The 10829-nt window shown below is 56.0% G+C and overlaps 1 non-coding gene across 1 annotated transcript; it reads left to right on the plus strand.

Annotated features, from left to right (window-relative positions):
• Window positions 1-4773: 4773 nt before the first annotated feature.
• On the plus strand, window positions 4774-4858 carry TRNAQ-UUG (transfer RNA glutamine (anticodon UUG)). The gene has a single exon. It is a non-coding gene; the product is annotated as a tRNA-Gln (tRNA).
• Window positions 4859-10829: the final 5971 nt, after the last annotated feature.

Genomic DNA, 10829 nt, shown 5'->3' on the forward strand with positions numbered 1-10829 from the left:
TGGCGTCAGAAGCAGCGCTGGAAATAGCGCGTAGCCAGACGGCGACAGGGAAGGAAGCAGAGGACGTGTTCCGGGACGGTCAGCAAGGGCGCCAGGATATCGGTGTTCCGAGCAGCTTGAAGCTGCTCCCGCAAGAACAGCGGAGCTGCTGGAAACCTCCGACGTGCACACCACGGAGACGAGCCGGGTCCGCACCCTGGCCGCCAGGCACTCCCCGCGCCGGGAGAAGGGGACCCGGAGGCGCCTGGCCGACAGATGAAGGCACCTGGGCTCTTGGGGATGGCAAGTCGGGAGGTTAAAAAGCACAACCCACCTCCTGCCCTTCTCCTCCCCGGATCCCCTGGCTGAGAAGCTCAAGGTTGGAGACAAATTAATTTGCCTTAAGGTGCTTGAGTTTATCCATTAATTACACTCGTCCTCCCAAGCAATTTTCCACCTGCTTCCCACAAACATCCTCACGCCTCTGGTGTGAGTGCCAGCCTCACACCCGGCCTCAAGTGGCTGCTGAATTGTCCTCGTTCATCTGTTTCTTAGGAGGACGCTCCGTCGCCAGGGATTCGTTGAGGAAGACACCGAGGTGTGGCATTCATTTATTCTGACCTGCCTCGCTGTCTCTATCCGCAGCTTAGGGAGGGAGGCGTTCTGTCCTCTGCTTTTCTAATGTGCCTGGCCCATGCGACCTGGTCCCTGCGGGACAGTTGTGCGGGTGAGCGTGCATTTTCCCCTCTCACCTCCTCCCTGCCAGATCTCTGGGGACCTGCGGGCTGGGGGCTTGGGGCCGCTTGGGGCGGGGGAGGGGAGGACCCCCGAGCTGGAACCAGGGTGCAGACCCACCCCCTAAAGCATGAGGGTGGGGGGAGTGACCTGGGTGCCGGGCGAGGTTTGCGACTACGGCACAGCAGATGCCTTGGGCCTGGGGTGAGGCAGGGGTGAGGCAGGTGCCCCCCTCCAGGGGCAGCCCTGAGTCAGAGGGCGCCTCGGAGCGGAGTGGACCCTGATTTCCTTAGAGCCGGAGAGTAAGGCCAAGTGGAGCCTAGGAATGCCGGGGACAACGCAGAGGGGCCACAGAGGACCACGAGGGCCCGGGGCGGGGGGGGCGGGGGACAGAGCGGGCTGGGACAAGGTCCCTTGTGCGACAGGTGGCATGAGCTGCAGGTGCAGCAGCCCAGGGGACCGCTGTAGGAAGGACACAGGCGGGACTGGGCAGGTGGGGCAGAGTGAGGGCAGGGCCTGGCCAGCTGGGCCCACGCGTCAGACCTGAGTCTGGGCCGGGTCCCCATCCCCGAGGGGGCGGGGCCAGGCACAGCCACCAGGAGGCCCTGCGGCAGCAACACGGGTCTCCAGGGAGGCCACCTGCCAGTTCTTCTCACATAGCGGAGCCACCGGAGTTGCCGACCGCCCAGCCCTCTGCACACTGGGGCCCTGTCCAGGTGGCCTTGGTACGCTAACCTCTGGGAACCAGCCGAGACCAGCCTGGGTTTCAGGGTTACATCCAGGTCAAGTTCTCCGCCAGGCACTCAGAACTTATACATCTACTAAGCTGACCTGCGCCTCAGTTTCCTTGCATGTAAATGAGGAAGAATAATGATCGAAACTACCTCATAGGAGCGCTGCCGGAATTCTGACAATGTCACTAAAACCTTGGATTGTGAGTCACTTGTGCTGCGAGTATTTTGCAAGACAAGCAAACATTTCTAATAAATTTAAAAAAAAATTTTTTTTTTAACATTTATGTATTTTTGAGACAGAGAGAGGCAGAGTGTGAGCAGGGGAGGGGCAGAGAGAGAGGGAGACACAGAATCCGAAACAGGCCCGACGCGGGGCTCGAACCCACGGACCGCGAGATCATGACCTGAGCCAAAGTCACGTGCTTAACTGACTGAGCCACCCAGGCGCCCCTGTAATAAATTTTAACTTGATAAACGAGCGAGGCCTTGCAGTACGAGTAGTACGTGGCATTGAATGTCACATGATCACAACTGAGTCAAATGATTCTTCTCTCTCTCTGTCTCTCTCTCTCTTGCTAGCTTGCTCACTGCGGGATTGTGGGTAATCATCTCTCATGCTTGGATGCTTGGCCTCAGGCCGCGGCGTTTGGCAGAAATCAGTGATTTTTCAGAACATTGGAAGGTACCCACAACTGGTACCAGTGTATTTTTGTCACTTCAAAGGACCTCTGGACAGTCCTTTGCTTTGCCAGACAAGAGTGAGCTTAGGAAGGCTTTGCTTCATTCTAGGGCATTGGATAGGCTCCTTGTTAAAGCTGCATGAAAAGAAAGAGATTCCATTGAGCCAACAGACAGCAGTGATTCCGTGAGTGACGGTGAGCTCCACCAAGCCCGGAATCTTCCAGACTCTGAGCACTCCTGCGGGAGGGGCCTTGATGACAGCTTCTGCCCCTCCCGCCACACTCAAGCACGGGACTGGACTTTAGGCCAGCCCTGCACTGTGAGCTGCTCGGGGCTGACAGTGCCCCCCACCCCCCCGACCCTGCTGCCCTGCCCTGAGCCAGCAGGCAGCATCCCCACCTGCTCTTCGGAGCCCCCTCCCCACCCCACCTCCCCTGGGCGGCCCGTGCCGGGGACAGGGCTAGAACTTACGGCCTTCGTCATAGACCGCAGCACAAAAACACAATAAAATAAAATGAATGTTTTCTCGGTGAAAATCCATTAGATGAGTTACTGTTGTAATTTAATAATAGGATGGGAAGCTGTTGCAAATTATCGAAGTATATAATTAAAGTAAATCTATTTTAAAGTCCTTTATTGCTGGGTGTTTCCCAGGTCTCAGCTCCCCTCCCCAACCCCCCTTCCCTCTCCGAGTGTGGGGAGGGGGACAGGTGCCATGGGCTTCTTTGGAGCCGTCGGCACCTGGTAGGAGGGAGGGCTGAGGCCCCAGCCTGGCCTCCCCTTTGGCAGAGCAAGGGGAGAATAAGAGACAGGCACCAGCTGAGGTCAGATCCCAGGACCCACCCCCTCTACAGCCTCTGGGTGAGGGTTGATTTTTTGCCCTAAACGCTGAACCAGTTAAACCAAGGAGGGGGTGGGGTAGGAAAGGGGGAGCCTTATGCCCTGAGAACACCCCGTCCGGAGGGGCAGTTGCCACTGACCCCTGGACCTCAGCTCTGCTAATAATTATCGACCTCAAGATGATGTCGTGCTTATGGGGCAGCAGGAAGCTAAGACTCAGACGTTCAGGGGCCCCTGGGTGGCTCAGTCGGTTACGCGTCCAGCTTCAGCTCAGGTCGTGATCCTGTGGTCCGGGAGTTCAAGCCCCATGTCAGGCTCTGTGTTGACAGCTCAGAACCTGGAGCCCGCTTCGGAATCTGTGTGTCCCTCTCTCTGCCCCCCCCTCTCTCTCTCTCTCTCTCTCTCTCTCTCAAAAGTAAATAAACATTTTTTTAAATTTTTTAAGAAGACTCAGAGAGGTTCAGGACTGGCCCCAGGGTCACAGAAGGGCAAGGGGCAGAGCTGGGATCTGCCCTTGTCAAGCCCTGGACGCAGGGCCAGCCGCCTCCCCCAAAGCCCCAGGCAGGGGTGGCTGTTTGCTGGCTGTCGAAGCCCTCTCTAGTCACCTTGCTCAGCTACTGTCCATTTTGCAAAGAGGAAAGACAGGTGACACACACAGCTGCCTCCATGGCTGTTTCCCACCTTCCAGGACTGAAGTGTCACACACAAAGTTCAGTCCCAGTCTCTCTCCGCGTTCGAAACCTGGAAAGGGTAAAAGCTTCAGACCCTCTGGGATGAATCTCCCCCATCAGGAAGCCCGGGGTAGGTCCTGGGGGGCTCCCCAGAACCTGCGTTCTGCCTGGCCCGCCACAGGGAGGGGGCGTGCAAGCCGGCCAGCCTGGCACCGGAAGGGGCCGGCTGAGCCTTCTGTCACCTGCCGTGATGGTAATGAAAGAATTTCTCTAGAAAGAATTTCATTCAAACCCAGGACAATGCGTCTCCCCCTTTTCTAGAGCGCTCAGGACCGCTGTGCCCCTGGCAGCCGCAGAAACCGAGTGACCCAGAGAGACATTAAGCCACAAGGGCCACTTCGTTAGCACAGTGAGCTCTTGGCTTAAGAGAGAAAATGATCCCCCGGAAAAAAGAGGAACTTCCTGCCCGCTGGCAGTTTTCCAGGGAACTTCAGGAGAGCCGATCCTTGCCCCTGCAGCCCTGGGCAGGGGCCCCGTCCTCCTCCTGCTGGCCTCCCGCCTCCTCCCCAGAGGACAGAGCACTGAGGAGCCCCCCACCGTCACCCCCAAAGAGGATGAGCACGAGGCATGGGCTAGGCAGGCTGCGGTCCTATGCAAATGAGATGCAAAGTGGATGCAAATCCGAGCTCTCCGAATCTCCTGTTGTCATCTGGTAGCTGAGCCCTCCCTGCGCTCTGAAGGCCACCGTCTCCTTCAAGTGCAACAAGGACAGGGTGCTCTGGCGATGGGACAGGGAACAGGGCTTCGTGGAAGGTAGGGGGCTGCCCACCCCCCACGGGCCTGACCGGCCCTCGGATGCCACGTTTCCCGGGGTTCTTCTAAGCACCTACATTCTCCTGCTCATGGAGCTGTAGACCAGGGTCGACTGCAGAGATTTGCAAGTTACCTTGATCATTTCTGGTCGTGATCTGCCTGTGCTGGGGCTCCACAGCAGATATCACCTTTATCCACTGCATAAGCACTCGGGATGCACGGTGACCACCGTTTGTTGAGGGCCCTCTATGTACCCCATGCTGTTCCAGGTGTTAAACAGCAGGCATGCCCCATGTCCATAGAAAATGCACAAGAGGGGCGCCTGGGTGGCTCAGTCGGTTGAGCGTCTGACTTTGGCTCAGGTCATGATCTCGCGGTTCGTGGGTTCGAGCCCCACATCAGGCTCAAAGCTGTCAAGACCGTCCGCACACAGCCTGCTTCAGATCTTCTGTCCCCCTCTCTCTGCCCCTCCCTCACTTGCACTCTCCAAAAATCTGTAAATATTTTTAAAAAGGGAAGAAAATATACAGGAAAGCATAGCTCTAGCTACATCAGTAAAAATGTAATCTGCATTACAGAGCTGCAAAATATGATTTTTTTTTCCCCTATCTTACACAGGAGGATACGGAAGTCCAGAGAGGTTGAGGGACAAGTTCAAGGTCACACAGCTAAGCAAAGGACCACATCCCACCCGCCACCCACCCCCCACCGCCCTACAGGTACACACCCCAACTGGTTTATAATGGTGGCGACTGTGGCATTCTCTGAGCCATCAAGTGGAGCAGGAAGGATTTCCAGGTGCTCCTCCGGGCGGAGCATCCCCTCGGGGCAGCGGGGAGCTTGGTTCGGACTTCCTTTGTTGGGGTTTTTTTTTTTTTTTTTTTTTTTTTTTGTCTGCCTCTTACAGCCCAGAGCTGGCCAGGGCTGGAAAGCCCCGCGGGGCCGACCAAGGGCGCACCTGCTGGGCGGGCGGGCACCTGCGGGTTGAGCTGGGGGCCCCCAGGAGGCAGGCAGGCTAGGCAGGGTCGCCCAGGACTCGCTGCGGCACCCCAGCCCTTAGGAGTGCATAACACCAGTGGGTACACCACGACCTTTACCAAAAGGAGGGACGGATGGGTTGATAGTACCAAGGGGGCTGTTCAGACTGGCTTCCACTCAATGGCTGTTTGTAGGGAGCGGGGCGAATGGGGTGCAGAACTCACTCTCCTCCCCAAGCCGGTCTCGTCGTCGCAAAGGGCTGTGTCAAGGAACACACGGTCCGGCGGGCTGGGGGGCCGGGTGCGCTTGGGGGCCCCCCCCCCCCCCCCCGTTGGCCTTGCTGGGGAAGAGGCCGCGTCTACGGAAAAGGCCGGCGTGCTGGGGCTGTGAGCAAGGAAGGCGTTCAATTTCCCCTGGAGCCTAGACCAGCCTTCCAAGCCACAGCCCTTAGCTGTTAGGAAGAAAGAAAAGGCTTTTGTTATGAGAGCCCTCTTTAATGGGAAGGAAATGCAGTCTTGTCAAAAGCCCGGGATGGTAACACTTGCCTGACACAATACGAGCTGGTGACAACGTCTAATGAAGACTTTTATGATAGGAATGTAATTGTAAATAAAAAAAAAAAAAAAAAAAAATGATTAAAAAATTGGTCTCGGTGCTTTGTGATCCAAGAGTTCATATGCGTCCTCATTCATGCACTAAATAAGCCCCTAATTAATCTTGAACCTTGAAGAAAGGAGACTAGATTGGCGTTTCCTCCATAAGGACGCACTTCACGTTTTGGGAAGTTTGAAGAGGCTCTTCAGCATTTTCCTTTAGTGGTATTTTATCAGCATTTTAGAGAGGTCTCATTAGGCTGCCGAGGTTGCTAATTGCATTACCATATTTTTAAGCCTCGTAGGTGAGGGTCAGGCTCTCGGGGGGCCCCGAGTTCTCCGGCTCATTCGCTGGTTTGACACGTCAGAGATCGGGCATTCATTTTGCCTCCTGGAAGAAGGGAAGACAGGCCCCGGGCTGTGGGCTGAGCGGGCCCCTCTCGGCCGCTGGCTTGTGGCAGCAGAGGAGAGAGGCCACCTCTCCCACCGGCAGGGGCCAGGCTGCTTTCTCTTGGTGGAAAATTTAGCTTCAGGAATCATTCTGATGCCATCATTTCTAGGGAGGAGGAAGGAACATCCAACTTGCCAGCCAAGAAAAGCAAAGCGAAAGGAATGTGTGTATGTGTGTGTATACATAGATAGATATGAATATATGCGGGGACAGATAGATATAAATATACATGCATATATAAATATATGTATATGTGTGCACGGAGAGATATGAATATATGCACATATGAATATATATGTGTACATAAATAGACGTGAGTATGCTTGTGTGTATGTAAATGTATACATAGGGAGGTAATATAAATATGTGTGTATGTAAATATATGTATATGTGCATGAAGAGATAAGAATGTGTGTGAACGCATGCTGAGTGATGCTGCTTATGTTTGCCTGGATAGCTCCCCTCTATTTAGAGGCAATTTTGATGGAAAAGTCATTCCCAAACCTAAACTCCTGGACGGATAAAAGCGTGCCCTCCACTGAGGGTTTCACGTGTATTTGCTTAATCCTCACTACAACCCCAAGAAGACTTGACCGGTATTTCCTTCGTTTTACATAGCGGGTAATGGATTCTCAGAGATCCCAAGTCACAGGTCTCTCTCGTAAGTGGAGGAATGACCATTTGAAGCAAGGCCAGCAGATTCGGAGGCGTGAATATCCCCCCACCCCCAGAGTCGGGAGCCCAGGAGGCAAACAGAACTGGGTCCAAACCCCAGCTCTGCACCCCCGGGCAAGCGTCTTAACCCCTCTGAGCCTCTGGTAGCCATGTGCCCAAGAAGTGCAGAGATTAAAAAAAAAAAAAAAAAAAATGCAATGAGATCAGACACGCAGAGCAATAAATCCTGGCCTGGCCACTAGCCTCCCAGGCCACTGCAGGCCTGCGTGGGCGGCCGGACACGCCGAGCAGAGGCAGGGACCACACGAGCAACTCGCAAACCCACGTCCCGCCCACCAGAGCCACTCAGAGGCTTGGGATGGGGAAAAGACCTCCTTCATTTCTCCTCCCCTCGAACCTCATCAGCAAAGTTGAAATAGACCATGTGCTGGGTCAGTTTCTCCTGGACAGTGGGAGGCTTTCTCCTCTGGGCTCTGTGTTGCTGGCTTCCCACAGACTTTTCTTCTAAGCATGGCAAAGGGTCATTTATTTCCCGTGGCTGGCTATTTTTTTATTAAGTGTATTTATTTTGAGAGAGAGAGAGAGGGAGAGAGCGCATCTCAAGCAGGTTCTTTGCTGTCAGTGCAGAGCCCGACTCTGGGCTCGATCCCACAGAACTTGAGATCATGACCTGAGCTAAAATCAAGAATCACACACTTAACTGACAGAGCCACCCAGGCGCCCCATAGGCTTTTTTTTTTTTTTTTTTTTTTTTAAAATGAATGCCTGGGACCCAGCAGCCTCTTTTCATTAAGAGCCCCTCATATGCCTTCCCTCCCTCTCCCAGCCAGTCCTAACCCCACAACCCTGGGTCTCCCTGCAAGCTCATTCAGGCTTGGGGGGTCCTGCTCCCTGGTTGCCCCCTGGGAGGCCCCGGCAGTGACCAGGAGAGGGTTTTAATCCCCCCCAACAGGCCCTGGAGGGCGTGATGTGCCCCGCTCTGTGTTAGTACAAGGACAACCTCTGGAGATGAGCAGTCCCCTCCCGGCTGGGGATCCTGAAGGGCCACCCGAGTCCTTGTTCAGCACAAAATAAGGAGACCCTTCACCTGGACCCCAGGCTGCCAGGCAAGGACCACCGGTGTGGAAGGAGGAAGTGGGGGAGAGTCTCCGGGACCAGACCCAGCTGGCTCCCTCCCGCTTGTGGCCAGGACACGCAGTGCCAGCCGTGGCCCCTCGCCAGCTGGCCATGGCCCCTGCTCAGGCTAGGGGGGCTGTCTGAAATGGGCTCAAGGCTCTGGCCGTGTCTACCTGAGCATCGTCTCAGACAGACTGGCAGCATCTGGCAGTAAAGTCGAGGGCTGTCCAGGCTGCTCTGTAGGGTCCCTCCGCGTCCCCAGGTTTTGGAGAAGGAGGGAGGCACATGGTGGTGGGGGGCGGGGGGGGGGGGGTTCAGGGCCCTGCTTGCGCAGCCAGGAGCCAGCCAGACATAGGCACGAGTGCGCCAGCCCGGCCGCATCCCACGTGCGTGGCCGTCAGCAGGTGACTCTCCGTCCAGACCTCTGTCTCCTCCTCTGCAAATGCAGCTTAAATCGTCACCACTTCTGGGGGCCCGGGAGGCCAGACGAAGACCAGTCCCTCAGCAAACATTTACGGAGCATCTGTCACACACCAGCCTCCTCACGTCCAGCCGAGGAGATGTGGTGGGTGAACAGGAAGGAATGGATGGGGACCAGTGGCGGGGAGGGGAGGGAGGGCCCCGTGAGCGACAGGAAGGAGGCCTGGGGGTCTCTTTTCCACCAGGAAACCCTTTTTCATTCTAGAAACTCGGGCCAAAAGAGAATGGCTCACACGACCCGGCTAGGAAGTGTTTCCTGTCCCAGGTGGGCCGTCCGTTCTCTCTCTCTCCATCTCTCCCTCCCTCTCCCTCTCCTACCCTCTGTCTGTCTCTCTCCCTCTCTCTCTCTTCCTCCCCCTCCCCTCCCTCTCTTCCCCTCCTCCCCTCCTCCTCCGTCCTCCCACACACACACACACACACACACACACACACACACGGGCCAGCCATAAGAAAAAAAAAAACAGGGTTGCATCCAACCCCAAAGATTCAGAACGACACATCCATTCCCACACTTGTTACCATTCTGTTCTTCACCAGCGTGAAGGCAACAGACACACAAACAAAACCGTTAAAATGCTCACCATATAGATTTACCTGGAAAGCGCACACACATCCATACGTCTAGGTATACGTGCCCTGGCCAGTGGAACCAGCCAGCTGTTGTCCCGATCAGCAGAAGGGGGCTCAAGGCCCAGTTACTAAGCCAGCAGCACTGTGGCCAGGGAGGGGGGGCCCAGGGAAACATGTGAAGCAGGCAGTGGTCCACCCTCTGAAGGCACTTGGTGACTTCTAGTCTTAGCCAACCCCCACCTGAGGGCAGGGACCACGCAGTCTCCCCAGGACCTCCCTGGTGTCTCTCCTACGCAGGTGCTCAGGCAACGTTTGTCGAACGAATGCCCGCTCAACGCCCAGGTCGGAGGAGAGAGTTACTGGGGCACTGAGGCCCTCCCACCTAATTCCGTCACTCTGCCTAGAAGCCCTGCTCACTTGGCCGAGACCCCCTCGAGTCCTCCACGTGGCAAAACGTCCAAACGGGAAAGTCCAGAATGAATCTGGGTGGCCAACTAACTGATTCTCTGAGTCGGCGCGGTTTCTAAAGCGTGTGCCAGCCGAGGGCACTGTTATTTTATAAAATAAGGTATTTCTTGGGGCGCCTAGGTGGCGCAGTCGGTTAAGCGTCCGACTTCAGCCAGGTCACGATCTCGCGGTCCGGGAGTTCGAGCCCCGCGTCGGGCTCTGGTCTGATGGCTCAGAGCCTGGAGCCTGCTTCCGACTCTGTGTCTCCCTCTCTCTCTGCCCCTCCCCCATTCATGCTCTGTCTCTCTCTGTCGCAAAAATAAATAAACGTTGAAAAAAAAATTTAAAATAAGGGATTTCTTAACACCACAAGGTGCAAAGGACATAATCGGAGCATAGAAGGTAGCTCTTTAACGGGACCACGTGCAGCATTTGGAAGGACTCAGAACTCTGAGTTTTGCCGCCTTGGAGAACCAGCATCAGACATCAGACCAGGAGGGCATTGAGGGGGGTGGGAAGGGGCTGAGCCGGAACGACAGGAGGGAAGTGGGGACCCGTGGGAGTGGGGGGAGGGGCGTTCACGGTCAGCGTGAGACACACACACCGGGTTCCAGGCGGAGCCCGAGACCTTGGGAAGGGGATGCGGGGGGTCCCGACCAGGAAGCCCACCGGGCACAGAGCGGAAATCCGGAGCTGGGAACCCGCCACGCTTGGATACAGTTTCACCTGGAAAGCCGATCGGGGAAAGTCAAAGTCGTAACGATTCCCTCTGGACACTGAGATTCCTTCAGCTTCTCAGCTAAAGAGCCAGGGACAAATTGGGTTCAAGGCTGGCTCTCCGTCAAAGCTTTAATGGTCCAGAGACACGTCTTCGTTTCTCATGAACCTTCCCTGTGAAACCAGGGGCCAAAGCGAACAGAAGCCCCGCTGCCTGAGCCCCACTTCCACCGCGCAGGCACACGGCGTGATAGCGTCACCCAGGAGGAGCTAAAGAGTTTGATCCCCCTCCGTCCCGCCCCCACCCACCACCTGCCCCCACCCACCCCAGCCCCAACCTCCGCCCCAC

Source organism: Herpailurus yagouaroundi, unplaced genomic scaffold, assembly GCF_014898765.1.
Source record: "Herpailurus yagouaroundi ecotype Mexico unplaced genomic scaffold, PumYag 217, whole genome shotgun sequence".
Classification (NCBI taxonomy): Eukaryota; Metazoa; Chordata; class Mammalia; order Carnivora; family Felidae; genus Herpailurus; species Herpailurus yagouaroundi.